Source organism: Microcaecilia unicolor, chromosome 1 (assembly GCF_901765095.1).
Source record: "Microcaecilia unicolor chromosome 1, aMicUni1.1, whole genome shotgun sequence".
Lineage (NCBI taxonomy): Eukaryota > Metazoa > Chordata > Amphibia > Gymnophiona > Siphonopidae > Microcaecilia > Microcaecilia unicolor.
Window position 1 is genome coordinate 21,992,649 of NC_044031.1, and position 27,050 is coordinate 22,019,698.

The following is a 27,050-nucleotide window of genomic DNA, read 5'->3' on the forward strand; positions in this document are numbered from 1 at the left end:
CACCTTCAAACATGCTGTAGTCACACCACTCCTCAAAAAACCATCACTAGACCCTACCTGTCCTTCCAACTACCGCCCCATCTCCCTCCTTCCCTTCCTCTCCAAGATACTTGAACGCGCCGTCCACAGCCGTTGCCTTGATTTTCTCTCCTCTCATGCCATCCTTGATCCACTTCAATCCAGTTTTCGCCCTCTACACTCGACAGAAACGGCACTCACTAAAGTCTGTAATGACCTGTTCCTTGCCAAATCCAAAGGTCACTACTCCATCCTCATCCTCCTCGACATGTCCACCGCTTTTGACACTGTGGAGATGAAAACGGTAACGGCATTCAAACATGCGTGGGATATACATAAAAGAATCCTTTGCAAAAGGAATGGATCCTCAGAAGCTTAGCCGAAATTGGGTGGCGGAGCAGGTGGGGGGAAGAGGGGTTGGTGGTTGGGAGGCCAGGATAGTGGAGGGCAGACTTATACAGTCTGTGCCAGAGCCGGTGATGGGAGGCGGGACTGGTGGTTGGGAGGCGGGGAATCCTGCTGGGCAGACTTATACGGTCTGTGCCCTGAAAAAGACAGGTACAAATCAAGGTAAGGTATAAACATATGAATTTATCTTGTTGGGCAGACTGGATGGACCATGCAGGTCTTTTTCTGCCGTCATCTACTATGTATGTTACTATGTTACTCCTTACCACACTATCCTCATTTGGATTCCAGGGCTCTGTCCTCTCCTGGTCTCCTCTTATCTCTCCCACCGTACCTTCAGAGTTCACTCTCATGGATCTTCCTCTACCCCATCCCGCTCTCTGTTGGAGTTCCTCAAGGGTCTGTCCTTGGACCCTTCTCTTCTCAATCTATACCTCTTCCCTGGGCTCACTGATCTCATCTCATGGTTTCCAATATCCTCTATGCTGACGACACCCAGCTCTGTCTCTCCACACCTGGCATCACTGCGGAAACCCAGGCCAACGTATCGACCTGCTTATCTGACATTGCTGCCTGGTTGTCCAACCGCCACCTGAAACTGAACATGGCCAAGACCGAGCTCAAATTTCCACCCAAACCCACTTCTCCTCTCCCTCCACTCTCTATCTCAGTCGATAACACCCTAATCCTCCCCGTCTCATCTGCCCGCAACCTTGGAGTCATCTTCAACTCCTCCCTCTCCTTCTCTGCGCATATCCAACAGACAGCCAAGACCTGCCGCTTCTTTCTTTATAACATCAGCAAAATTCGCCCTTTCTCTCTGAGCACACCACCCGAACTCTCATCCACTGCCTCATTACTTCTCGCCTTGACTACTGTAACCTACTCCTCACTGGCCTCCCACTTAGCCATCTATCCCCCTTCAGTCCGTTCAGAACTCTGCTGTGCGTTTATCTTCCATCTGGACCGTTATACTCATATCACCCCTCTCCTCGAATCACTTCACTGGCTTCCGATCAGGTACCGCATACAGTTCAAGCTTCTCCTACTAACCTACAAATGCACTCGATCTGCAGCCTCTCATTACCTCTCTACCCTCATCTCCCCTTACGTTCCTACCCGTAACCTTCGCTCACAGGACAAATCCCTCCTCTCGGTACCCTTCTCCACCACCGCCAACTCCAGGCTCCGCCCTTTCTGCCTCGCCTCTCCCTATGCTTGGAATACACTCCCTGAGCCAATACGCCAAGCCCCCTCTCTACCCATCTTCAAATCCCTACTCAAAACCACCTCTTCAATGTCACCTCTGGCACCTAACCATTATACCTCTATTCAAGAAATCTAGACTGCCCCAACTTGACATTTCGTCCTTTAGATTGTAAGCTCCTTTGAGCAGGGACTATCCTTATTTGTAAAACTGTACAGCGCTGCATAACCCTAGTAGCGCTTTAGAAATGTTAAGTAGTAGTAGTAGTAACTGCAGAATGATGCATTTGGGATGTAGAAACCCAAAAGAGAGATTTTTTTTTTTTTACATTTGTACCCTGCACTTTCCCACTCATGGCAGGCTCAATGCGGTGGGCAATGGAGGGTTAAGTGACTTGCCCAGAGTCACAAGGAGCTGCCTGTGCTGGGAATCGAACTCAGTTCCCCAGGACCAAAGTCCACCACCCTAACCACTAGGCCACTCCTCCACTACCGAATAGGAGGGGAGAGAGACCTTGGGGTGTGGTGTCAGAGGTTATGAAGGTGAAGAAACAATGTGATGAGGTGACAACCATGGCCAGAAGGATGCTGGGCTGTGTAGAGAGGAGCATAACCAGCAGAAGAAAGGAGGTGTTGATGCCCTCTACAAGTCGTTGGTCACCCCACTTGGAGTATTGTGTTGTTTTGGAGGCCGTATCTGGCTAAAGATGTAAAAAGCCTGGAAGCAGTGCAAAGAAAAACTACAAAAATGCTATGGGATTTGTGTTGCAAATCGTATGAGAGACTTGCCGGAGAAAAAGAGAAACAGGGATCACACGATACAGATGTTCAACTATTTGAAAGGTATTAATCTGCAAACAAACCTTTTCCAGAGACAGGAAGGTGGTAGAACTAGAGTAAATGAATTGAGGGTGAAGGGGGTCAGTCTCTGGAGTAATGACAGGAAGTATTTTTTTCACGGAAAGGGTGGTAGATACGTGGAATGCCCTCCCGCAGGATGTGATGGAGATGAAAATGGTAATGGAATTCAAACACGCATGGGATAAACACAAAGGAATCCTGTTTAGAAGGAATGGATCCTCAGAAGCTTGGTGGAGATTGGGTGGTGATGCTGGTATTTGAAGAGTATAACCAGTGCTGGGCGGACTTCTACAGTCTGTGCCCTGAGAATGGCAAGGACAAATCAAACTCGGTATACATATAAAGTATCACATACAATGTAAAGGAGTTTATCTTGTTGGGCCGACTGGATGGACCGTTCAGGTCTTTATCTGCCGTCATTTACTATGTTACTGACCCTATGTGGGGACAATATGTTTAATTTTCTATAAATGTATATACCTTCTACAAATCACATAACTCAGCACAGTAGAGGCAGAGATTTCTGTGTATGTATAACATTTGCAGACACTGTTACAAAGCGATTACAGCAACTAACCCAGAACCTGAGCCACAAAATCCATCTCCCTTTGTAGGACCCCTGATTTCCCTCCATCCCCTCAGTCCCATTCCATAGCCCCAAGTCTGCCCAGCAGTGTTTGCACCAAAATAAGAAGAAGTTGGGGACAATCCCCTACCTGAGCAGAAGATCCTGCAGGCATTTTCCCCTCTGGGGAGAGAAGCTGAATGGGAGAAGGACAAAAGGGCAGAAGCTGAGATTTGTGATGGAAGTTTCAATCTGTAAATTCAAGGTAAACAAAGAAAAGACTCCGCTCGACCTCTTCCTTTACACAGACTGATGACATCAGAATGAAAGGGGCGGAGCTTCAGTGTCAAACGCAGTCTTGTCTTCTTGGCCCTACCCCTTTTAGTGCTGATTGGTCAGAATGGTGCCAGGGGCTGGACTAGTAGTACAAGCGTCCGCCCTCTGATAAGGAAGGGGGGAGTGAACTAAGCAAGGAGGTTTAATAAACAGGAGTGGAAGTGAACCTATCTAGTCCATTGTAAGCAATGAAGCCAATTTAGGACCGACTGACTTTCTCCTTCCCAGCGCAGCCGTCATCCCCGTTTACTCAAAACAAAGCAAGCAGACCTATGAGCTGCTGCATTCATAGTAACATGACGACAGAAAAAGACCGTCAAAAATACAGAAGAAACCTGTCTACGCAAAAAAACAACAATAATCGAAAACAGCGAAGATGACGCAAAAAAACGGAAAAATGGAAAAGAAAAACAAACAAAAGAAAAAACAAAAATAAATAAAAAACAGTGGAAAAAAGGAAATTGAAAAATTAAAAAAATACAAAATGCACACGAGGAAAGAAAAAACTCAAAAAATAAAATTATAACCAAAATATAAAAATCAGAAAAGGACGACACAAGAAAAATGAAAAAAATTAATAATTTATTGAGGTGAATGACTCGCACAGCTGTGTTTCGGCCCAACTGGCCTGCGTCAGGAGTCTGTTACACCATGTATGTATTATCTGGCAATATCAGTCCTTGTAGAGTATTCAATTAACACACACCTTTATTCGATAATACTCTACCTTTAAAAGCTGTGTGCACGGTTTGAAAAAATCGTTATAGAGACTCTGGTGCAGGAAATGTATGTATATCTCATTAAAAGAAGCTGCGAACGCCAAGATCCCTCTCCCTGTCCGTACCTATCAGACCTCCCCACCTAAACACATATGTCTCTCTTGGATTGCTACTCCCTAAGTGCATCACTCTTGCATTTCTTCTCATTGAATTTTAATTGCCAACGCTAGACCATTCTCTAGCTTCCACAGATCTTTTTCCATGTTTTCCACTCCCTCCAGGGTGTCCACTCTGTTGCAAATCTTGGTGTCATCCGCAAAAAGGCAAATTTACCTTGTAACCCTTCGGCAATGTCACTCACAAATATATTGAACAGAATCGGCCCCAGCACCGATCCCTGAGGCATACGACTACTCACTTTTCCCTCCTCCGAGCGAACTTCATTTACCACCACCCTCTGGCGTCTGCCCGTTAACCAATTCCTAATCCAGTTCACCACTTCGGGTCCTATCTTCAGCCTGTCAAGTTTATTCAAGAGCCTCCTGTGGGGACCCATGTCAAAAGCTTGCTGAAATCTAAGTAGAATGACGTCCATAGCACGTCCTTGATTTAATTCTCCGGTCACCCAGTCAAAGAATTCAATGAGATTCGTTTGGCACGATTTCCTTTGGTGAAACCATGTTGTCTCGGATCTTGCAACTTATTTGCTTCTAGAAATTTCACATTGTCCTTTTTTTTTTTTTTATTGTTGGTTCATCTGTAACAATTCTAAGCTGTTTCAATGGATAGGCAGTGCCTTAAACGGTGGAGGACAAAAGTTGTTTTGTTTCGGGGTTTTGTTTCACTTATTGGACAGCTTTTTAATTTATTTGAAAGCTTCCCATATGTAGATATAAATATCCTGAAGTAACAATTGAATATCACTAAAAACAGCTTTAAAATTATTACAGCTGCTAGAGAGGTGGGGTAGCCGTGTTAGTCCTCTTTAAAGGTATCAATAGAAATCAAACAAAATAAAACATGGAAAAGAAAATAAGATCTGACGAAGAAGGGTAACCTATCGAAAGCTAATCAAGAAATGTATTGTTATGTCCAATAAAAAGGTACCATCTTATTTTCTTCTCCATATTTTATTTTGTTTGATTCTTATAGCTGCTAGAAACAGCAATTTTAAATTCTGTACAAGAGGACCTTACGAGACTGGGAGACTGGGCGGCTAAATGGCAGATGACGTTTAATGTGAGCAAGTGCAAGGTGATGCATGTGGGAAAAAAAGAACCCGATTATAGCTACGTCATGCAAGGTTCCACATTAGGAGTTACGAACCAAGAAAGGGATCGGGTGTCGTCGTCGATAACACCGCTGAAACCTTCTGCTCAGTGTGCTGCTGCGGCTAGGAAAGCGAATAGAATGTTGGGTATTATTAGGAAAGTATGGAAAACAGGTGTGAGGATGTTATAATGCCGTTGTATCGCTCCATGGTGCGACCGCACCTTGAGTATTGTGTTCAATTCTGGTCGCCGCATCTGAAGAAAGATATAGTGGAATTGGAAAAGGTGCAGCGAAGGGCGACTAAAATGATAGCGGGGATGGGACAACTTCCCTATGAAGAAAGACTAAGGAGGCTAGGGCTATTCAGCTTGGAGAAGAGACGGCTGAGGGGAGACATGATAGAGGTATATAAATAATGAGTGGAGTGGAACAGGTGGATGTGAAAGCGTCTGTTCACGCTTTTCCAAAAATACTAGGACTAGGGGGCATGCGATTAAACTACAGTGTAGTAAATTTAAACAAATCGGAGAAAATTTTCTTCACCCAACTTGTAATTAAACTCTGGAATTCATTGCCGGAAAAATGGGTGAAGGCGGATAGCTTAGCAGAGTTTAAAAGGGGTTGGACGGTTTCCTAAAGGACAAGTCCATAAACCGCTACTAACGGACTTGGAAAAATTCAAAATCCCAGGAATAACATGTATAGAATGTTTGTACGTTTGGGAAGCTTGCCAGGTGCCCTTGGCCTGGATTGGCCGCTGTCGTGGACAAGATGCTGGGCTCGATGGACCCTTGGTCTTTTCCAAGTATGGCATTACTTATGTACTTAGTATTATAACAGCTAAAGTGGAGGGCAGCCACTCAATCTCAAAAGTCCTGGAGTTCAAACATGCTGGCAAGGGTACATTTTGAGATGGAGTGGATACAGCACCGTCAAGGAGAAAAGTGTTCATAAACAGGTTTACAGATTATTCACAACGAATATTCATGAATACATGTGCAGGGTATAGTAACTACTCCCCTTTACTACCAGATATTCACAGCAGAGGCAGCACTCGCAGCCCCTGGGAGGTTGGGAGATGGAGCTGCCAGTGCTGGGTACAGTAACTGCTCCCCCTACAGATCATTCCATACTGTTACTAGATGTAGACAGCTTCCATAGGTGGGCAGGGTAGTGAAGGGAGGCGGGCGTGGGAGGGGGGGGGGGGTCATGGATAGGGAGAACCGACAATAACAGGGGCAGGGGGGTGAAGGTTCTCAGGAATTGGTGACTAAATTATTTATTTATTGCATTTGTATCCCACCTTTTCCCACCTATTTGCAGGCTCAAGTGGCTTACAGAGTGTGGTTATGACACAATCATTTCGTGTAACAGGTACATTTCTTATAGATTGAATATTGTTAAGAGAAGATAAGCATATACGTTTCTTGATGCCATATACAATTATTGATGTTTTAAAGATTGGGTAATTGAGGATAGACAGGGAAGAGTTATGTCAGTTAGAGGGTGTGGTTGGTCATTGTGTGAGCTGTTGAAGTGGTTTGAAGGTTATGTATTTCCTTGTAGGCCTTTTGGAAGAGATGAGTTTTCAGAGATTTGCGGAAGTTAGTTACATCGTCAATAGCTTTCAGGTCTGTATGAAGATCATTCCACAGCTGCGTGCTCAAGTAGGAACAAGGCGGTGGCGTGTGTCTTTTGTATTTCAGTCCTTTGCAACTGGGGAAGTGCAGGTTGAGATATTTGCAGGAGGATCTTACCCGCGTTTCTGGGAGGCAGGTCCACAAGGTTTAGCATGTAGATTGGGGCGTCTGCGTGTATAATTTTGTGTACTATCGTGCAAATCTTGAACTGTTTGGGGTCTCACCTTAACTTCATCCCATTTTTTTCCAGGTTCCTCAAAACTTGATGGGCGCCACCGTTATGGGTTGATGCGTTGCTGCTGGTGCTCTGTGTGGCACTTACCTGGCTGTTTCCATTTGCTATATCAGACGGAAATCCTAACATGAGGCCTCCCCAGAGTGAAGGAACCCCAGAATCTCTGCTTCAGAATGGAGTCACAGCAGGAGGAGAAGAGACATCTTCAGTGACCACATCTGCTGTAGAGTGTAATGGTGCCTGTGGTCAGTTTGCAGATACCAAGGAGACAAACACAGCTCTTTCCTTATTCCAACCGCCCAAACCACAGCACAGCCACTGAACCGGACCAGCTCTCACCGACTTTTTAATGTTGCAGCGCCACCTGGTGGGCTGAGCCTGTAACCCTCCTACTCATTTTCTCCTGTATATGGTTGGATGTTACTACTACTACTTAGCATTTCTATAGCGCTGCTATGGTTACGCAGCGCTGTACAATTTAAAAACAAGGGGAAGGACAGTCCCCTGCTCAAGAGAGCTTACAATCTAAAGGTAATAAACTATGTAGTCAGTGTAGGTATCATGAATGGGGAAGGTGGTTAGGCGCCAAAGCAAGGGAGAAGAGATGGGCTTTTGAGTAAGGACTTGAAAATGGGCAGGGAGGGAGATGTTACTTTTTGACAGTCCGCGAGAAGAGCGACATCCATTCCCAAAGGACTCAAGATCAAAAGTCCTTTGGCTACTACTTAGAATTCTGACTATGCAGACAAACTCTGGCAAACACACTAGTCGAAAACTGAGAAATTAACTTTACATCAACTCTACAAAAAGAAGAAAATAATACAAACCCAAAGAGAAATCATAAGGAACATGCAGGAACTAATGCCCTAGCTTATGAACCAACTGAAGAAGGACCTGCAAGAAATCAAACAAAAAAAACCCATCAACAATATTTGCTACCTGATAGAAGTTAAAAGAGCTGAGTTCTCGCTTTCAGAATCACAAAGAGAACAGCAATTTCATGTCGGAGCACCACAACACCTGATGGGGCCCGACCCAAACAACTTAGATATATTTCTGGTCACCGCTACTCAAAGATATACTGGAATTCGAAAAGATACAGAGAAGGGTGACGAAAATGATAGCTCGAGAATCATGGAATCCTGGGCGACGGCATTCAAAACTGAAACTAAATAAAGAAAAACCACATCCTCTCTTTCCAACACAGCCCAGACCACCCCACAAACCATCAATACCCCAGATCATACTCCCCAATCTCCGGACAATATGAAACTTCTCGGTATTACTATAGACAGCCACCTAACACTAGAGAACCAAGCCACAACCACAATAAAGAAAATGTTCCAAACATGTGGAAACTCAAACAAGGAAACTTTCCGCAACATGGTTCATCAATGGTACTATCCACATCGATTACTGCAACGGAATAGATATGAGATGCAAAGAACAAATGTTAAAGAAACTCCAGACCGCTCGGAACACGGCAGCTAGGCTCATTTATGGCAAAACAGATTTGAAAGTGCGAAACCCCTTCACAAAAAGGACACTGGCTACCATCAAAGAATGTATCGCCTTCAAAGTATGCACCCTGGTTCACAAAATACTCCACAGACTAGCTCCTGGCTATATGATACGATCCTACCAATGAGAAACACAGTCAAATCAGCAAGAACATACCTAAAACCTTCACTTCCCAAGATGTAAAGGACTGAACATACGTGTCCACTTTTTCCTACTTAAGTACACAACTCTGGAACACACTACCAAAATACCTTAAAAACTCATCTTTTTAGAAAGGCCTACCCGATAGAACCAAAATAAACACCCGACCACGGGAACACATCATCACTAACACACAAAATTGGATGCAACGCAAATATTCAGTTGCTCGTTTACCGCTCGTTCCCCCCAGGGGGTGAACCACACTAGTTCCCATTTTTAATTATACTATTACCTTGTAAGCCATATGAGCCTACCAATAGGTGAGAAAATGTGGGATACAAATGTAACAAATAAATAAAGGAATAAAGGCTAAAGCAGCTAGGGCTCTTCAGCTTGGAGAAAGGCGGCTAAGGGGAGATATGAGAGAGGTCTATACAATAATGAGTGGAGTGGAACGGGTAGACGTGAAGCGTCTGTTTACGCTTTCCAAAAATACTAGGACTAGGGGGCATGCGATGAAGCTACAAAGTAGTAAGTTAAAACGAATCGGAGAAAATTTTTCTTCTCTCAACGTGTAATTAAACTCTGAAATTCGTTGCCAGAGAATGTGGTAAAGGCGTTAGCTTAGCGGAGTTTTAAAAAGGTTTGGACGGCTTCCTAAAGGAAAAGTCCATAGACATTATTAAAATGGACTTGTGGAAAATCCACTATTTCTGGGATAAACCGCATTAAATGTTTTTGTACTTTTTGGGATCTTGCCAGGTATTTGTGACCTGGCTTGGCCACTGTTGGAACAGGATGCTGGGCTTGATGACTTTTTAGTCTGTCCAAGTAAACACTTATGTACTTATCTGAGGTATATGAGAGTCAGAATTCAAACAAACTACAAGATCAGGAAAGGCAGTAAATATCCTGCAGGCAAATTCCCACTGACCACCTAATAGTAGTGCTAATCAAATGGGTTAGTAAACCTCTGAAGCTACCGCTTATCACCGCATGCAATCTCTGCACTGTCTAAAGGAAGAATTCTTTAGAAAAAACTCAGCTTGAAAATACATTTCCACAAAAGAGAAAACTTCCCATCAGACCAGAATACAATTTTAAACAAAAGAACACATTTCACCCCACAGGATGGACAAAACAAGAAACTGGCCAACTATATTGAACATTTCAGACAGAGTGCCATCACAACTTTCCAGCAAACAAAATTCTGCACAACCTCCCTCTACCTGAGAGGACCAATGATCAGGAACAAACACGGGTGCTAGAGACAATAGTGCCGAACTAGTGCTTCCAGGCTGTGAACGCTAAATGCATGCAATAAAGGTCTCCTGTATTCTCCCTCATGATCAGTGGGCAGCCTGCCAACCAAGGGCACTGCTACTGCTGTAAACCCTACACTAGGGAGGAATGAGGGAGACCCACTGAACAGGTTTGACAGGTCCTGGATTTTCTCCCAGACCTGTCAAATCTAAGACACCCGCCCCCCCCCCCCCCCCAACTCAGAACTTGGAGATATGGTGGACCTCCAGGGACCCCCCCTTAAAACACAAAAACTTCCCCCCCCATCAAACAAATGCCCTGGTGTGCAGTTGTCTCACTATCTAGTTAGCTCTTCACCCCCCCACCCCCGCAGCCTACCTCTCCATTATAGTTGTAGGTGGTGGAGGGAAGGACTTCAGGTGCCTTCCCAAATGGAGGGTATCTCCACCCTGCCCGGTGCATCCTGGGAGGGACTTCAGTGCCTTCCCAAGATGGAGGCATCCCACCCTGCCCGGTGCATCCTGGGAGGGACTTCAGGTGCCTTCCCAAAATGGAGGTATCTCACCCTGCCCGGTGCATCCTGGGAGGGACTTCAGGTGCCTTCCCAAGATGGAGGCATCCCGCCCTGCCCGGTGCATCCTGGGAGGGACTTCAGGTGCCTTCCCAAAATTGAGGCATCCTGGGATGCGCCGGGTAGGGCTTAACTTCCATATAAGGGGGACCTGGGTCAAACAACTTATGTGGAAGGATTGTTTCCAGGCAGAATCCTGCAGAAGTACCCCTATGATCTGGCTTATCCCAGAAATAAGCGTGATTTTCCACAAGTCCATTTTAATAATGGTCTATGGACTTTTCCTTTAGGAAGCCGTCCAAACCTTTTTTAAAACTCCGCTAAGCTAACCGCTTTTACCAAATTCTCTGGCAACGAATTTCAGAGTTTAATTACATGTTGAGTGAAGAAAAATTTTATCCGATTCATTTTAAATTTACTACATAGTACCGTGCATACATTTGCGTGCTGTTAGCTTTGATCATAGGGGTGTTATAGACCCACACTGTTCCGACACTATTTTTAGAGCGCTGTTTGGAACAGTGAAAGGCTTCTGGTCATCAGCCCATGAAAGAGCTGCCATTAAAAAAAACTACAAAATAACCAAAGCACTGTTATCAAACCTGCAGACAAAGTGATTACACTGAAGGACACAGACAACTCTCGGACAACACATACTATAGGAACTGATTGAACCTACTCAGGATTATACAAAGCAGTTGAAAAATCTTATCAAAGGCCTGCTTGTTGATGTAATACATGGCAACCTGATTGTCTGTCTGAATTTGAATAATTTGATGGGACAGCCGATCCCTGAAAGCCTTTAGAGCGTTCCAGACCGCTCGCAACTCTAGGATACTGATCTGAAATCCTTGTTCCTGGAGGGACCAACTCCCTTGGGTGTGAAGCTCATCAACATGAGCTCCCCACCCCAGAAGAGACGCATCCGTAGTCAGCACTTTTTGTGGCTGAGGAATTTGGAAGGGATGTCCCAGGGTCAAATTGGATCGAATTGTCCACCAATGTAGGGATTGGAGAAAACTTGTGGACGGTCGGATGACGTCCTCTAGACCCCCAGCTGCTTGGTACCACTGAGAAGCTAGGATCCATTGAGCTGATCTCATATGTAGACGTGCCATGGGAGTCACATGAACCGTGGAGGCCATGTGGCCGAGCAATCTCAACATCTGCCGAGCTGTGATCTGCTGAGACGCCCGCACCCAGGAAAACGAGAGACAAGAGATTGTTTGCCCTCGTTTCAGGGAGGTAGGCATGAGTCGTCTGGAAGTCCAGCAGAGCTCCTATGAATTCTAGTTTCTGAACTGGAAGAAGATGGGACTTTGGATAATTTATCACAAACCCTAGTAGCTCCAGGAGTTGAATAGTCATCTGCATGGACCGTAGAGCTCCTGCCTCCGAGGTGTTCTTCACCAGCCAATCGTCGAGATAAGGGAACACGTGCACTCCCAGTTTCCGTAGGAACGCCGCCACGACTGCCAGGCACTTTGTAAATACTCTGGGCGCAGAGGCGAGACCAAAGGGTAGCAAACAATACTGAAAATGCCGTGTTTCCAGACGGAATCGAAGATACTGTCTGTGAGCTGGCAGTAACGGGATGTGAGTATACGCATCCTTTAAGTCCAGAGAGCATAGCCAATCGTTTTCCTGAATCATGGGAAGAAGGGTGCCCAGGGAAAGCATCCTGAACTTTTCTCGGATCAGATATTTGTCCAGGGCCCTTAGGTCTAGGATGGGACGCATCCCCCCTGTTTTCTTTTCCACAAGGAAGTACCTGGAATAGAATCCCTGCCCTTTGCCTCGGTGGCACGGGCTCGACCGCATTGGCGCTGAGAGGGGCGGAGAGTTCCTCTGCAAGTACCTGCTTGTGCTAGAAGCTGAAAGATTGAGCTCCCGGTGGGCAATTTGGAGGTTTTGAGACCAAATTGAGGGAGTATCCCTGCCGAACTATTTGAAGAACCCACCGATCGGAGGTTACGAGAGGCCACCTTTGGTGAAAAAGTTTTAGCCTCCCCCCAACCGGCAGGTCGCCCGGCACGGACACTTTTATCTTGGCTATGCTTGCCCGGAGCCAGTCAAAAGCCCATCCCTTGCTTTTGCTGGGGAGCAGAAGGGGCCTGAGGAGGCGCACACTGTTGATGAGAACGAGCTCGCTGGGGTTTAGCCTGAGCAGGCTGTTGGGAAGGTGGATTGTACCTACGCTTGTTGTAAGCATAGGAAGCATTCCTCCTTCCCCCATAAAAACATCTACCAGTTGAGGTAGATGCTGAAGGCGCCCAGTGGGAGAGTTTGTCGAAGGTGGTGTCCCGCTGGTGGAGCTGCTCTACCACCTGTTCGACCTTCTCGCCAAAAATATTATCCCCCTGGCAAGGGGCGTACGCAACACGCTGCTGGACTCTATTATCCAGGTTAGAGGCACGCAGCCATGAGAGTCTGCGCATCACTATACCCTGAGCAGTGGCCTGGACGCAACATCAAAAGTATCATAAGCACCCCTGGACAGGAATTTACGACACGCCTTCAGCTGCCTGACCACCTCCTGAAAAGGCTTGGCATGCTCCGACGGGAGCTTGTCGACCAAGCCCGCCAACTGCCGCACATTGTTCCGCAAGTGGATGCTCGTGTAGAGCTGGTAGGACTGAATCTTGGACACGAGCATAGCAGAATGATAGGCCTTCCGCCCAAAAGAATCCAAAGTTCTAGACTCCCATCCCGGGGGCGCCGAGGTGTAATCCCTAGAACTCTTGGCATTCTTAAGGGCCAAATCCACAACTCCAGAGTCATGAGGCAACTGGGTCTTCAACAACTCTGGGTCCTCATGGATTCGATACTGTGATTCAATCTTCTTGGGAATATGGGGGTTACTTAATGGTTTCGCCCAGTTCGCCATCAATGTCTGCTTCAGGACATTATGAAGGGGAACAGTGAATGACTCCTTAGGTAGCGAAGATAGTCCAGGACCTCGAACATCTCAGCCCTGGGCTCATCCTCAGTAACCACTGGGAAGGGAATGGCCATAGACATTTCCCGGACAAATGACAAGAAAGACAGACTCTCTGGGGGAGAAAGCTTTCTCTCTGGTGAAGGAGTGAGATCAGAAGGAAGACCACAAGACTCCTCATCAGAGAAATATCTGGTGTCAATATCTGGTGTCTTCCTCTGCCTCCCACGAGGCCTCACCTTCGGTATTGGACACAAGTTCTTGAACTTCAGTCCGAAGCCGAGCCCGTCTTGATGCCGAGAACTAGGTCCCCGATGGCGGTGCCGAGAAGAAGACTCCCACGCCGGCAGCGACGAAGCTCCCTCCAGCGACGTCAATGGGGAGTCAACCTGGGTGGCAGCAGAGGCCGATGCCGCAAGCGGTACCGGCGTCGCAGTCCTCACCATGGGCGGAGGAGCCAACTGCCACACCTCTTGACGGTACAGGAGCAGATGGTCACAGCAGCCCTTCCAGAAATCTCTGGAAGTATGGCTCTGAGGCACTCGTCCAGAGTGGCTGTCGAGCAAGGCAGTGGGGCCGGTACAGGCGACGATGTCAGAACCTGCCTGGAGCGCGGAGGCGGTACCGTGGCTTTCCGGAGCAGAGCGCACCAACACCTCTTGTATGGAGGGTGAGCCTTCCTCCCGGCTTCGACGCTTCATGGGTGCCGAATCCCATGGCGGAAAGGTGACAGATGACGGTGCTTCTTCGCCTTCCGCTCGAAGCACGTCACCGGTACCTCCCGGTACCGAAGAGGAGGACGTGGAATCCACACGTCTCCTCGGGGCTGGGTCCGAAGGAGGTCGGTCCCAGGGGCCTGCACAGCATGAGCCCTCGAGGCGGGTGGAGACCCACTCGATGGCTCACTGCTACCAGCGTGGGATCTCTGGACAGCCATCACCTGCCGCGCCGGACTTCGATGCAACCCTCCGATGCCGACATCGATACCGTCGATGACCTCGTACCGCTGGATACGTCGACGTCGAAGGACCGACGAGGCTCCAAACAAAAGGTTCCGCTGAGCCGATCTCACCGCCTGGGTCCTATTTTCAACTGAAGACACAGCGTGCAGGCGTTGGGACGATGACCAGTTCTCTGAAGACACGAAACGAGTCTATCAGTGAGCGAGATTGTTCGGTTGCACCACGTGCACTTCTTGAAGCCGCTGGCAGGCTTCAAGGACATGGGCGGAAAAATAGCGCGGGGCGAGGTCAAAATCGATGATGTCGAAAAAAAGCCACCAAAAAAAGGAAAAAAAACCCGCACGGGCGGCTAAAATGGCTGCTCACGAAAAAAGAAAGGAAACTTACGGGAACAAAAACTAAAGAAATAAAGGAAAACAAACTTTTTTTTGTTTGTTTAGACAAAAAACACGAGCAAACTCGTAAAGGAACAGCCGAAAGGCGGCGAAAAAAGTGGCAAAAACACAGCGAGGGCCTCTCTGGGGCACAGAATGTCCGAAAAAACAGCCGTCCTGAGCTGCAGAAAAAAAAGAGACTGAGGAGCACGCTGGCGATGCGGGCGGAAGACGGTCGCGCATGCGCAGAAGTGCGTGCAGGTGCGTGCGAGGGCTAGCAAACATATGGTGCTAGGAAGATCTTCCGATCCTGGGGCTGCCGTCGGACGTCACCCTACATGTGAGAACAAGCATCCTGCTTGTCCTTGGAGAATCCCAACTAGTAAACTCACCTTCACACCTCCCTTCAATCACACTTTAAATCCTTTACATTTTTTTTCCCATTTAGTCCAACCGCCACCTGAAACTGAACATGTCCAAGACAGAGCTTATGGTCTTTCCACCCAAATCCACCTCTCCCCTCCCTCTGCTCTCTATCTCAGTAGATGGCAACCCCTCATCCTCCCAGTCTCATCTGCCCGCACCTTAGAGTCATCTTCGACTCCTCCCTCTCCTTCTCCGCATATATCCAGCAGATAGCCAAGACCTGTCGCTTCTTTCTCTATAACATCAGCAAAATTCGCCCTTTCCTCTCTGAGCACACCACCCGAACTGTCGTCCATGCTCTCGTTACCTCTCGCCTTGACTACTGCAACCTACTCCTCACTGGCCTCCCACTTAGCCATCTATCCCCCCTTCAATCCGTTCAGAATTCTGCTGCGCGTCTTATCTTCCGCCTAGACCGATATACTCATATCACCCCTCTCCTCAAGTCACTTCACTGGCTTCCAATCAGGTACCGCATACAGTTCAAGCTTCTCCTACTAACCTACAAATGCACTCAATCTGCTGCCCCTCGCTACCCTCTCTACCCTTATCTCCCCGTACGCTCCTACCCGAAACCTCCGCTCACAGGACAAATCCCTCCTCTCTGTTCCCTTCTCCACCATCGCCAACTCCAGGCTCTGCCCTTTCTGCCTTGCCTCTCCCTATGCTTGGAATAAACTTCCTCACCCATATGCCAAGCCCCCTTCCTGCCCATCTTCAAATCCTTGCTCAAAGCCCATCTCTTCAATGTCACCTTCGGCACCTAATCATTTCAACTCTACCCAGGAATCTAGACTGCCCCAATTTGTCTGTCCACACATGTTGTCCATTAGATTGTAAGCTCCTTTGAGCAGGGACTGTCCTTCTTTGTTAACTGTACAGTGCTGCATAACCTTAGTAGCGCTTTAGAAATGTTAAAAAGTAGTAGTAGTAGTAATTACCAACCAGAAATCACAGTCCCTCTCACTCTCACCAGTCACCCACAACCAGTGCCTCAACAATTCTCTTCAGCATTTATACTTTCTCTAAATAAACTTCAAATCAATCCTTTCTCTCTCACAGATCACCACCATATGTCCTCTCACTCTCAGTGCTTTCACTTTCATTTAAATCACATTTAAAGTGTGATTAGTGTGTGGAATGGGTCAAAGTGCACTCTGGGAGCTGTAGTCCTTCCTAGGAGGGATTACTGTGGAGGAGTGTCAGAGTGCACTCTGGGAGCTGTAGTATTTCCTAGGAGAGATGAATGTCACAATGCGGTTTTTGGACTGGTTTGGGGTGTGGAAAATGTTTTCCATCTGGCAACACTGCGTGAGGCCACGGTCACCTAAGAGTTATATTGCTAGGATACAACTCCAAGGGGGTCATACTGCAACACCCAGCATGACATTCAAGAAGAATTTACAAGTCTCTATGTGATATAATAAGAATAGCAACCAATGCAGTGGTGTTCCGACCCTAGCTGACACCCGGGATGGATCGCCGATGCGCCCCCCCCCCCCCCCGGCGAAATGACCCCCCCCGGGTGCACGCCGCTGGGGGGGGGGGTGCCGCGGCGCACAACCTGTTGCCCTGTCTCAGTCCGAGAAAGTTCGCAATTTGCATGTGTTCACTGAGCAGAGGGAGCAGTGAACACATGCGAATTGTGAACTTTCTTGGACTGAGACAGGGCAACAGGCGCGCGCTGCAGCACCCCCCCCAGCGGCGTGCACCTGGGGCGGACCGCCCCCACCACCCCCCCCCCCTTGGTACGCCACTGAACCAATGGATATGTTAACAGAGGCCCTTTTTATCTAGAGCAGGAAGCCCTTGATACTGAGCAGAAGGCTGAGAATATACTGTGATAACAATGGTTTACCTTTCAGAAACAGTTGTAATTTGGGTGGAGTTAATTTGTGATAAGTAGTGTATTTAGGAAGCTATTTAGGAAGTGTCAGTCTTGGGGTGGGTGGGCTTTAAACTTAAAACCTGTGGAATGTGTTTGCTGTAAAACCTCTCTCTAGAACTGTATTAAGCTACTTATCTACACAGCTGGTTAGGATTAGGGGAAGCAAGGTTAAGAAATGCACCAGAAATGCCCAAAACCACAGCTCTAAGGTAGGGATAACCAGAAATAATGCCAGAGCAAGTCTTATCTGTGAGCTTCCTTCAGGCAGGAGTCAAGAAGAGACCTCGTGGTTGCCTGCAGCCCTCTCAAAGCAGAAGCTTTAGCCACACCTAAGCTTAACATAGTAACATAGTAAATGACGGCAGAAAAAGACCTGCATGGTCCATCCAGTCTGCCCTACAAGATAAATTCATATGTGCTACTTTTTGTGTATACCTTACCTTGATTTGTACCTGTCCTTTTCAGGGCACAGACCGTGTAAGTCTGCCCAGCACTATCCCCGCCTCCCAACCACCGGCTCTGCCACCCAATCTCGGCTAAGCTCCTTAGGATCCATTCCTTCTGAACAGGATTCCTTTATGTTTATCCCACGCGTGTTTGAATTCTGTTACCGTTTTCATTTCCACCACCTCCCGCGGGAGGGCATTCCAAGCATCCACTACTCTCTCCGTGAAAAAGTACTTCCTGACAGTTTTCTTGAGTCTGCCCCCCTTCAATCTCATTTCATGTCCTCTCGTTCTACCGCCTTCGCACCTCCGGAAAAGGTTAGTTTGCGGATTAATACTTTTCAAATATTTGAACGTATGTATCATATCACCCCCGTTTCTCCTTTCTTCCAGAGTATACATGTTCAGGGTCATCAAGTCTCTGCTCATACGTCTTGTAACGCAAATCCCTTACCATTCTCATAGCTTTTCTTGCACCGCTTCAATTCTTTTTACATCCTTCGCAAGGTACGGCCTCCAAAACTGAACACAATACTCTAGGTGGGGCCTCACCAACGACTTATACAGGGGCATCAACACCTCCTTTCTTCTGCTGGTCACACCTCTCTCTATACAGCCTAACAACCTTCTAGCTACGGCCATCGCCTTGTCACACTGTTTCGTCGCCTTCAGATCCTCAGATACTATCACCCCAAGATCCCTCTCCCTCCGTACCTATCAGATTCTCCCCACCTAACACATACGTCTCCCGAGGATTTCTATTCCCTAAGTGCATCACTTTGCATTCTTCGCATTGAATTTTAATTGCCAAACCTTAGACCATTCTCTAGCTTCCTCAGATCTTTTTTTCATGTTTTCCACTCCCTCCTGGGTGTCCACTCTGTTACAGATCTTAGTATCATCCGCAAATAGGCAAACTTTACCTTCTAACCCTTCGGCAATGTCACTCACAAATATATTGAACAGAATCAGTCCCAGCACCGATCCTTGAGGGACACCACTACTCACCTTTCCCTCCTCCGAGCGAATTCCATTCACCACCACCCTCTGGCTTCTGTCCGTCAACCAGTTCCTAATCCAGTTCAACCACTTCGGGTCCTATCTTCAGCCCATCCAGTTTATTTAAGAGCCTCCTGTGGGGAACCGTGTCAAAGCTTTGCTGAAATCTAAGTAGATTACGTCCATAGCTCGTCCCTGATTCAATTCTCCTGTCACCCAATCAAAGAACTCAATGAGATTCATTTGGCACGATTTCCCTTTGTAAAACCATGTTGTCCTCGGATCTTGCAACTTATTGGCTTCCAGGAAATTCACTATCCTTTCCTTCAGCATCGCTTCCATTACTTTTCCAATAATCGAAGTGAGGCTTACCCGGCCTGTAGTTCCAGCTTCTTCCCTATCACCACTCTTGTGAAGAGGGACCACCTCCGCCGTTCTCCAATCCCTCGGAACCTCTCCCGTCTGCAAGGATATATTAAACAAACAAGCTTTACAAGGATATATTGTAAACAAGCTTTACAAATTGTCTCCTGTTTCCTGATGGGTTCATCTTAAATGTTGTGGTAATCTGCCTTGGGAAGCCTGGTGTTTATAAAGATGATGGAATATATTGAAATTAAATGGAAGTTGAATTAAACTCTCCTTCACTGATACATAAATGGATGAATCTGTTGTTTGAGCATGTTTCAGGGACAAGTGGTTTATAAGTCAAAATAATAAAAATATTTTCTGTCAAATAGATCTCTCATTTGTTGAAACATAACTAAATGGGTATAATCCCCTAATACAGTCCATTGGTTTTCTTATATTTTGTTCTTGAGATGGCTTCTACTGTGCCAAAACTGGAAATACAGTGAGACAGAATAATAGAATTCAGTAACATCCAAAACTTATTTTATGTTATAATCATCTTTATTAAAAGCAAAACATGTTGGTTGATAAGCTTCATACAGAACAAGAAAAAAAACAGTAAACCATCCAACATGGCACAGTAAAAACTTTTACAGAGAACATACCCAAGAACCCTTCCCCTCCAGTACTCCCCTCCCTTCCAATAAGTCCACCCGACTGTTTCCACTCTCCAAAATAACACAACAGATGTACAGATCAGTAGGACACAAGCAGTACAAAACAAGTAAAGTCATAAACAACACAGTATTACCAAATTGTTTTAACCACCCTTAGGTTTTGACTTTGGGGTTAACAAGCAATATACCATGTGCATGGAAGGTCTAGATAAATGAATTTAAACAATATCTATGTTTAAGGCATATGCCCTAATATGTAATACTTGGTAGCAATAATGAAAGAGTGATGGAATGTTAACATAACAGGCAGCCAACAGATTTACTTTCCACTGAAAATAATTAACTTTGTATGAACATAAATGTCATCCAGCTTCAACTGTTCTACTGATGCTTTCCCTTATCCATCATTATTCCTGGGACTCATCTATAGTCAAACACACAGCCCCCCCCCCCCCCCCCCCCCCCCAAGAAAATGCCTTTTACAACCAAACAGACTCGAAGAAGAAATAAATATATAGCACAGGACTGGAAAATGATGGCACATTTACACTGACTCTGGACTTCTGCGTGAAGGTAGCCCTGCCTTGATTAGTCAATATCTCTCTTTTAAATAGCAGTAATAAACAATATTAAGTGCATTTTTATAATATACCACTGCATTCCACAAAACAAAAGGAGCAAGTTCCCACAAACCATCTTTCTCTTTTGATCTGGGCACAGGAGAAAAAAAAAAGATTTTAAATGTTTCCAGGTTTCAACCTAATTCATGTCTAATGTGGGATATAAATGTCATAAATAAGCAAATAAATATATAGAAACTCTGAATGTTGAGCACCTGATTCTCATAACATGATGTCTGTTTTAGTGGCCCTTTACCAGGAGAAATCACAAGTTCTTTTTTCATCCAAACCACAGATACTGGCTAGCCCAATTCTTTTAGGCACTGCTGCTATTACAGACTGATAAAATTAAGGTTTTAGGGATCATTATTATTATTATTAGCATTTGTATAGCGCTACCAGACGCATGCAGCGCTGAACACCTGACAGAGAGAGACAGTCCCTGCTCAAAAGAGCTTACAATCTAAAAATACAGACAGACAAGACAATTAAGGGCGAGGGAAGTACTGGGTGAGAAGGAACAAGGGGAGGGCAATTGAGAAGTGGTTAGGAGCCAAAAGCAGTGGTGAAAAGGTGGGTTTTCAGCATAGATTTTAAATCAGGTAGAGATGGAGCTAGACGTACAGACTCAGGAAGTCTATTCCAGGCATCAGGTGCTGAGAGGGAAAAGGAACAAAGCCTGGAGTTAGCAGTGGAGGAGAAGGGGGACGACAAGAGAGATTTGTCCAGTGAGCTTATCATCCTTGATAACACTCTTACTTTCACCCCCCAGATTTCCTCCATGGTGTGTCACATACTTTTTTCTAACTCAAACGACTCCGATCCATTAGGCCATTTCTTTTCCTAGCTGCCATAAACATTTATTTATTGCATTTGTATCCCACATTTTCCCATCTATTTGCAGTCTCAATGTGGCTTACAATATTACAACATGACAGGCATCAATCAGCGTAAGTATACAAATGAATTACATATAAAGAAACAGATGTAACTAGGAAGGATAAGATCTATTCAGAAGTCAGAAAACAATCAAACTATCAAAAAGTAGTAATGTTTTACAGTTCTTATAATTGATTAATTATGGTAGGCCTTATTAAAGAGATAAGTTTTTAGTGATTTTCGAAAGTTGGTTAAGTCATAAATAGTTTTCAGATCAGGTGGTAATGCATTCCACAACTGAGTGCCAATGTAGGAAAAGCAGGATGCGTGTACTAGTTTATATTTTAGATCTTTACAGCTAGGGAAATGAAGTCCCAGGAATGTACGAGCTGATCTTTTAGCGTTCCTGGGTGGCAAATCAATGAGGTCTGACATATAGGCCGGAGCATTTCCGTGGATGACTTTATGAATCAGAGTGCAAATTTTGAACATAGTGCATTCCTTGACTGGAAGCCAAATATCCTTGTGCATTCCTTTATTACCTCACAACTGGACTATTGTAATTCTCATTATACAGGTATTCCACCATGTGAGATAAGACGCTTACAGCTCCTTCAAAATACCAAAATCAAAATTATTACCGGACATAAAAAATGTGATCATGTTCCACTACTCTTAAAAGACGCCCACTGGCTGCTACCTGTTCAGTATAGAATTCAATATAAATAACTCCTTTTAGTTTTCAAAATTCATGCAATCCAGGAGCCCTCCTTTTCCCCTACAGACCGTCCCACTGTCTGCGATCCTCTCAAAACGACCTTCTAATTGTCCCATTTCTTCAAGATATTTCACTAACTTCTGTGCGCTGTCTTCTTTTTTTCTTTGCAAGCCCCCCCCAATTGTGGAATTCTCTTCCTGAAAACCTGAAGGTGTCCCCTTCCACTGCACAGTTCAAACCCAGTTTAAAGACTCATCTCTTTCTGGAGGCATTTGGTGCTCTAGCCAGAGGAGTTGTTTGATTCACCTGTACTTTTCCTCTCCCTAGTGTCTTTACCCTTTTTTCTCTCTCTCTTTCCTATCAGCTATGGTAGTTCTTTCCTGGCCCCTTCTGTATCCACATGTTTTGTTATTTCCATAGTCCGTAATTTTGTTTTTAATCTCCCCTTATTCCTCTGATATTTAGATTGGATGTTGCTCAGACTCATGTTTTGATGGGTGGGTAGAAAATCCCAAAGTTCAATGAACAGTAAGGGCTGTTAGTCACACTTAGGTAATCTAATACTACAAAACTGAAAAACAGCCAAACCCAATCTCAAAGGCTCATGTGTGGTGAATATACACTAATAAATGACAAATGGGAAATACCCTCAGAAACCAAGGTCACTGCCAAGGTCTGACCATCAAGACACGGATATCTATATAAGATTTATGTGCCTGTGATCTTATCTCTTTCATGGGGTATATTTTCCCATATCTTGTCAGTAGAATTGACTCACAATGAAACCATTACTTCCAAACATTGCTGAGTACAAAAAACTCTCCAAGCAGCAGCATTACTTAAATAAACAGACTTAGCTGTCTCATTGCTGGCTTAATACCCCACACTCCAACTGGTGACTTTCAACGGGGCCCAGATCGTTTCGCCCACTTCAGGGCTTCATCAGGAGCCACTCAACTTAAGCATAATTGTTGGGGTATGAATCTACAAAAGAAAAGTTTTATGTCTCAGAGAATTCAGAATAAATACAGCTGAGGTTGCTCTGATGTCAGAGTCTTTGTAGGGTGGTTGTTTTTTTCAATGCCTTTATAAGTGAAGTGTTAAGAGTGCAGGTGAAATTCAGAGCTGGTCTCCAAGAAGTTTGGACAGCTAGAAGTAAGTGCCACTGGATTGGGTGGGTTTCTCTATTTCTTATCTTTGAAAATTGTAATTGTTATTTATGTAACCTCGCTTGGGAATCATCTCAAAGGATGCTGGGAGGAAAGGCTGCAAAACCTTTCCAGCACTTGTTCAGTACCCATGTTTGTTTTAATAATTCACACAATAAATAACTCACTAAGCCCTTATTTGTCCTGTTTGTCTTGAACAAATTGTAAACTCTGTTGAGCAGGGTCTATATCATACGTGTTTGTGTACCATGCTACATACATCTAATAGCATTATAGAAATTATTATTTCTTTTGGTAAAGCCATGTTGCCTCGGATCCTGTAACTCTGGTTTCTAGAAAGTAGACTATCCTTTCCTTCAGCAGTGACTCCATTATTTTCCCTACCTCCGACGCGAGGCTTACTGGTCTGTAGTTTCCCACTTCTTCCCTGTCTTCGCTTTTGTGAAGAGGGACCACATCTGCTCACATCCAATCCCGCGGAATCTCTCCCATTTCTAAAGATCTATTAAATAAATCCTTAAGAGTTCCCGCCAGGATTTCTCCGAGCTCCCTCAGTATCCTGGGATGTATCCTAGTCCAGCCCCATAGCTTTGTCCACTTTCAGATTTTAAGCTGTTTATAAACTCTGTCTTCCGTGAATGGCGCAATATCCATTCCATTCCCATATACTCTCTCGGCAACTGACCACGGTTCTTCTCCAGGATTTTCTTCTGTGAACATCAAAGAGAAGTATTTGTTTAGCACATTTGCTTTATCCTCATCACTCTTCACATAGTTATTCTCAGTACCTTTCAGTCTTGCAATTCCATTCCTATCTTTTCTCCTTTTCCCAATAGATCTAAAAAAAGGGTCTTGTCACCTCTCTTTATATCTTAACCCATTTTTTCTTCCACCCCGCGCTTTCGCGAGCCATATTTCCTTCTTTGCTTCTTTGAGCTTAATCTGGTAATCTTTCCATGATACTCTCTGTATTTCTTGAACAAAGCCTCTTTTGCCCTTATTTTTCAGCCACTTGTTTGGAGAACCATATAAGCTTCCTGTTTCTCTTGTTTTTGTTTACTTTCCTTGCATTTCACTTTCCCAATTCCTACCCTTGCCATCAGTTCCTTCTCAGTACATTTGAAATCCAGTACTTTGAGTTTTGTGCATCCACTCTCTGCTTTGATCTTACATCAAACCCTATTGTGCGATGATCACTATTTCCTAGGTGGGTATCCACACGGACATTGGAAACACTTCCTCCATTTGTGAGCATTAGATCCAACATCGACCCTTCCCTCGTGGGTTCGTCTGAGCAAAGCAATTTGACAGGCATCCACAATCTCTCTACTTCTTTCTAATTCTGCCAATGGGATGTTCCAACCCAAATCAGGCAAGTTGAAATCTCCCAACTATAGTACCTCCCCTTTCATACGAAGTTTATGAATATTTTCTATCAGGTCTTTGTCCAGCTTCTCCATTTGTGTTGGAGGTCTGTAGATAACACCCGTGTGGATACAGGTTCCATCTTCTCTTTCCAGGATGATCCATATAGCTTCTTCTTTTCCCCAGGTACCCTGCATTTCAGCCGCTCTGATAATTTTTTCATATACAACACCACTTCTCCACCTCTTCGGCCCTCTCTATCCTTTCTAAAAAGATTATAGCCCAGTATGGTCGCATCCCATTCATGGGAATCATTGAACCATGTCTCTGTAATAGCAACAATATCCAAGTTTTCCTCAAACATCAGGGCTTGCAGATCTTGAACCTTTCTGCTTAGACTAAGAGCATTTGCACCCTCTGCTTTCCATATGTTAATTGAGTTAGGATGGTTTTCTTTATTTAGGTGACCTTTCCCTCTGCCTTCATGTTTTTTCTGGGGGTGACCTTCTGAATTTCCTTGTTTCATCACCCCCACCCTCTAACTTAAATGTCTTGAAACATAGTCTGAATTTCTCCCCGAGGATCCTTATTCCATTCACCGAAAGATGTAGCCCTTAATTACTGTACAACCTATGATTTTGCCATGTATCCCCATCCTCCTATGTATCCATATTACTAAGCTTGTGAAATTTAAAAGAAAGATATAGGACCAGTTGAAGAAAATGTGTTTTAAATGGATATAATTTCAGGGAACTGTGTATGTCCATCCTGCCTTGACTCTTATGTCCGGTCTTTGCTTCTAATCACTTCAAGAGATATTCTCTCCTTGTTCTCTTTTGCTGTCCAGTTCAAGTGAGACCTGACACAAGTGAAGAAAAAGAAGGTACCACCTGCTGATGTGAGATGGGGCCACAGCTAATTCAACAGATCCTATTTCAGGAGTAAAGCCCAACCATTTTCCTCACCCGGAGGTGGAAGTTTCTGGATTAGGGAATGGAATACTGAACTTGAAAGCATGTCGGACTACAGCATGGCTACCGAAATTCTCAATACCTCTCAACATGTGAGAATGGCTTGAGGATGTCCGGAGAAAACCAAGCCTACACTAGTCAAAGGAGAACTGAAGGACAGGGTCCTTTCCTGAATACGTTAAGGGCCTATTTACTGATTACGTGTGGCGTGGCAAGTTCAGGACAAGATGGAATCTTAGTAGTTTTAGAAAGATAAATGATTAGAAGGAAGATGGTGATTATAATTGGAATTATAATTTGTGTGTTTTATGTCAATGTTCTTTAGCCTTATGTGTAAACACAAGGCAATATCTAAAAAATTATATACCAGTCCTATTAAGTAATATGGTGTTAGGTTAGCAACTTTGGGTTGTTCATAGTGCTCTTTATAGAGATCATATGAACAACAGTAGGGAATTGTATATAATGATAATGGTAATGATAAGAGTTATGTCTTTAAAAGAAATTGTCTTAACTGAGTTACTGACTAATGCTGGTTTAGTTGACCTAGGGGAAGGCCAGTGAGTATAAATAAAGATGTTTACTACAAACCTCTTTTCTGTACTGACAAAGAAAGGCCATAAGACAGAGGTTACAGAAGGTCTGAAACTGACCAGTATTTGTGATAGATGTCTTCTTTTGGAAAAGTAAAGTATAATTTGTGTTTAACTAAAGAAAACAGGTCATAAATTAAAATTAGTTGAGAAATGCTATGTAATAGGTTTTTCCACTGAAGTATGCCCTTATACTTTAGACTTTTAGCATATTCCAGTGGTTCCCAAACCTGGTCCTGGAGGCACCTCAGCCAGTCAGGTTTTCAGTATATCCGCAATGAATATTGATGAGATATATTTGCAAGCAATGAAGGCAGTGCGTGCAAATTTCTCTCATGAATATTCATTGTGAGTATGCTGAAAATCTGACTGGTTGGGGTGCCTCCAGGACCAGGTTTGGGATCCACTAGCATATTCACTTAGATTAAGTTCAGCCTTCTAAAAAAGTATGTTTTGCTGATGCTATGGAATTCTGTGCAGATGGATCAATTACCCTCAGATGTGTTTAAGGAGATGCTGCTTTTAACTCCTAACCCTTATTCACTTATTCAGAACCCTTATTTCATCATCCTCACTTTAATATTCCCTTATCTCTTGTTTGTCCTGTTTGTCTGTCCTAATTAGATTGTAAGCGCTGTCAAGCAGGGACTGTCTCTTCATGTTCAAGTGTACAGCGCTGCGTACGTCTAGTAGCGCTTTAGAAATAATAAGTAGTAGTAGTAGTAGTAAATGTAAACATTTAGATTGTTATACTTCAGGGAGACTTGGAAGGAGAAAGACTTCTCTCCCAGTCTTCCCTCCTTATTGCAATAAGATATATTATGCAGCTGTAATAAAAAGACCAGTTTTACTAATCCTGTGTAGGACAATGGATTTTATTTCTATAAATTTATGTACTTTCTACAGCACCATTCATCT

At 44.8% G+C, this 27,050-nt stretch overlaps 1 protein-coding gene across 1 annotated transcript in view; it reads right to left on the bottom strand.

Annotated features, from left to right (window-relative positions):
- Positions 1-27,050, bottom strand: part of LOC115463276 (zinc finger protein 271-like) — a 972,359-nt gene that overhangs the window by 880,001 nt on the left and 65,308 nt on the right. The window lies entirely within an intron of this gene.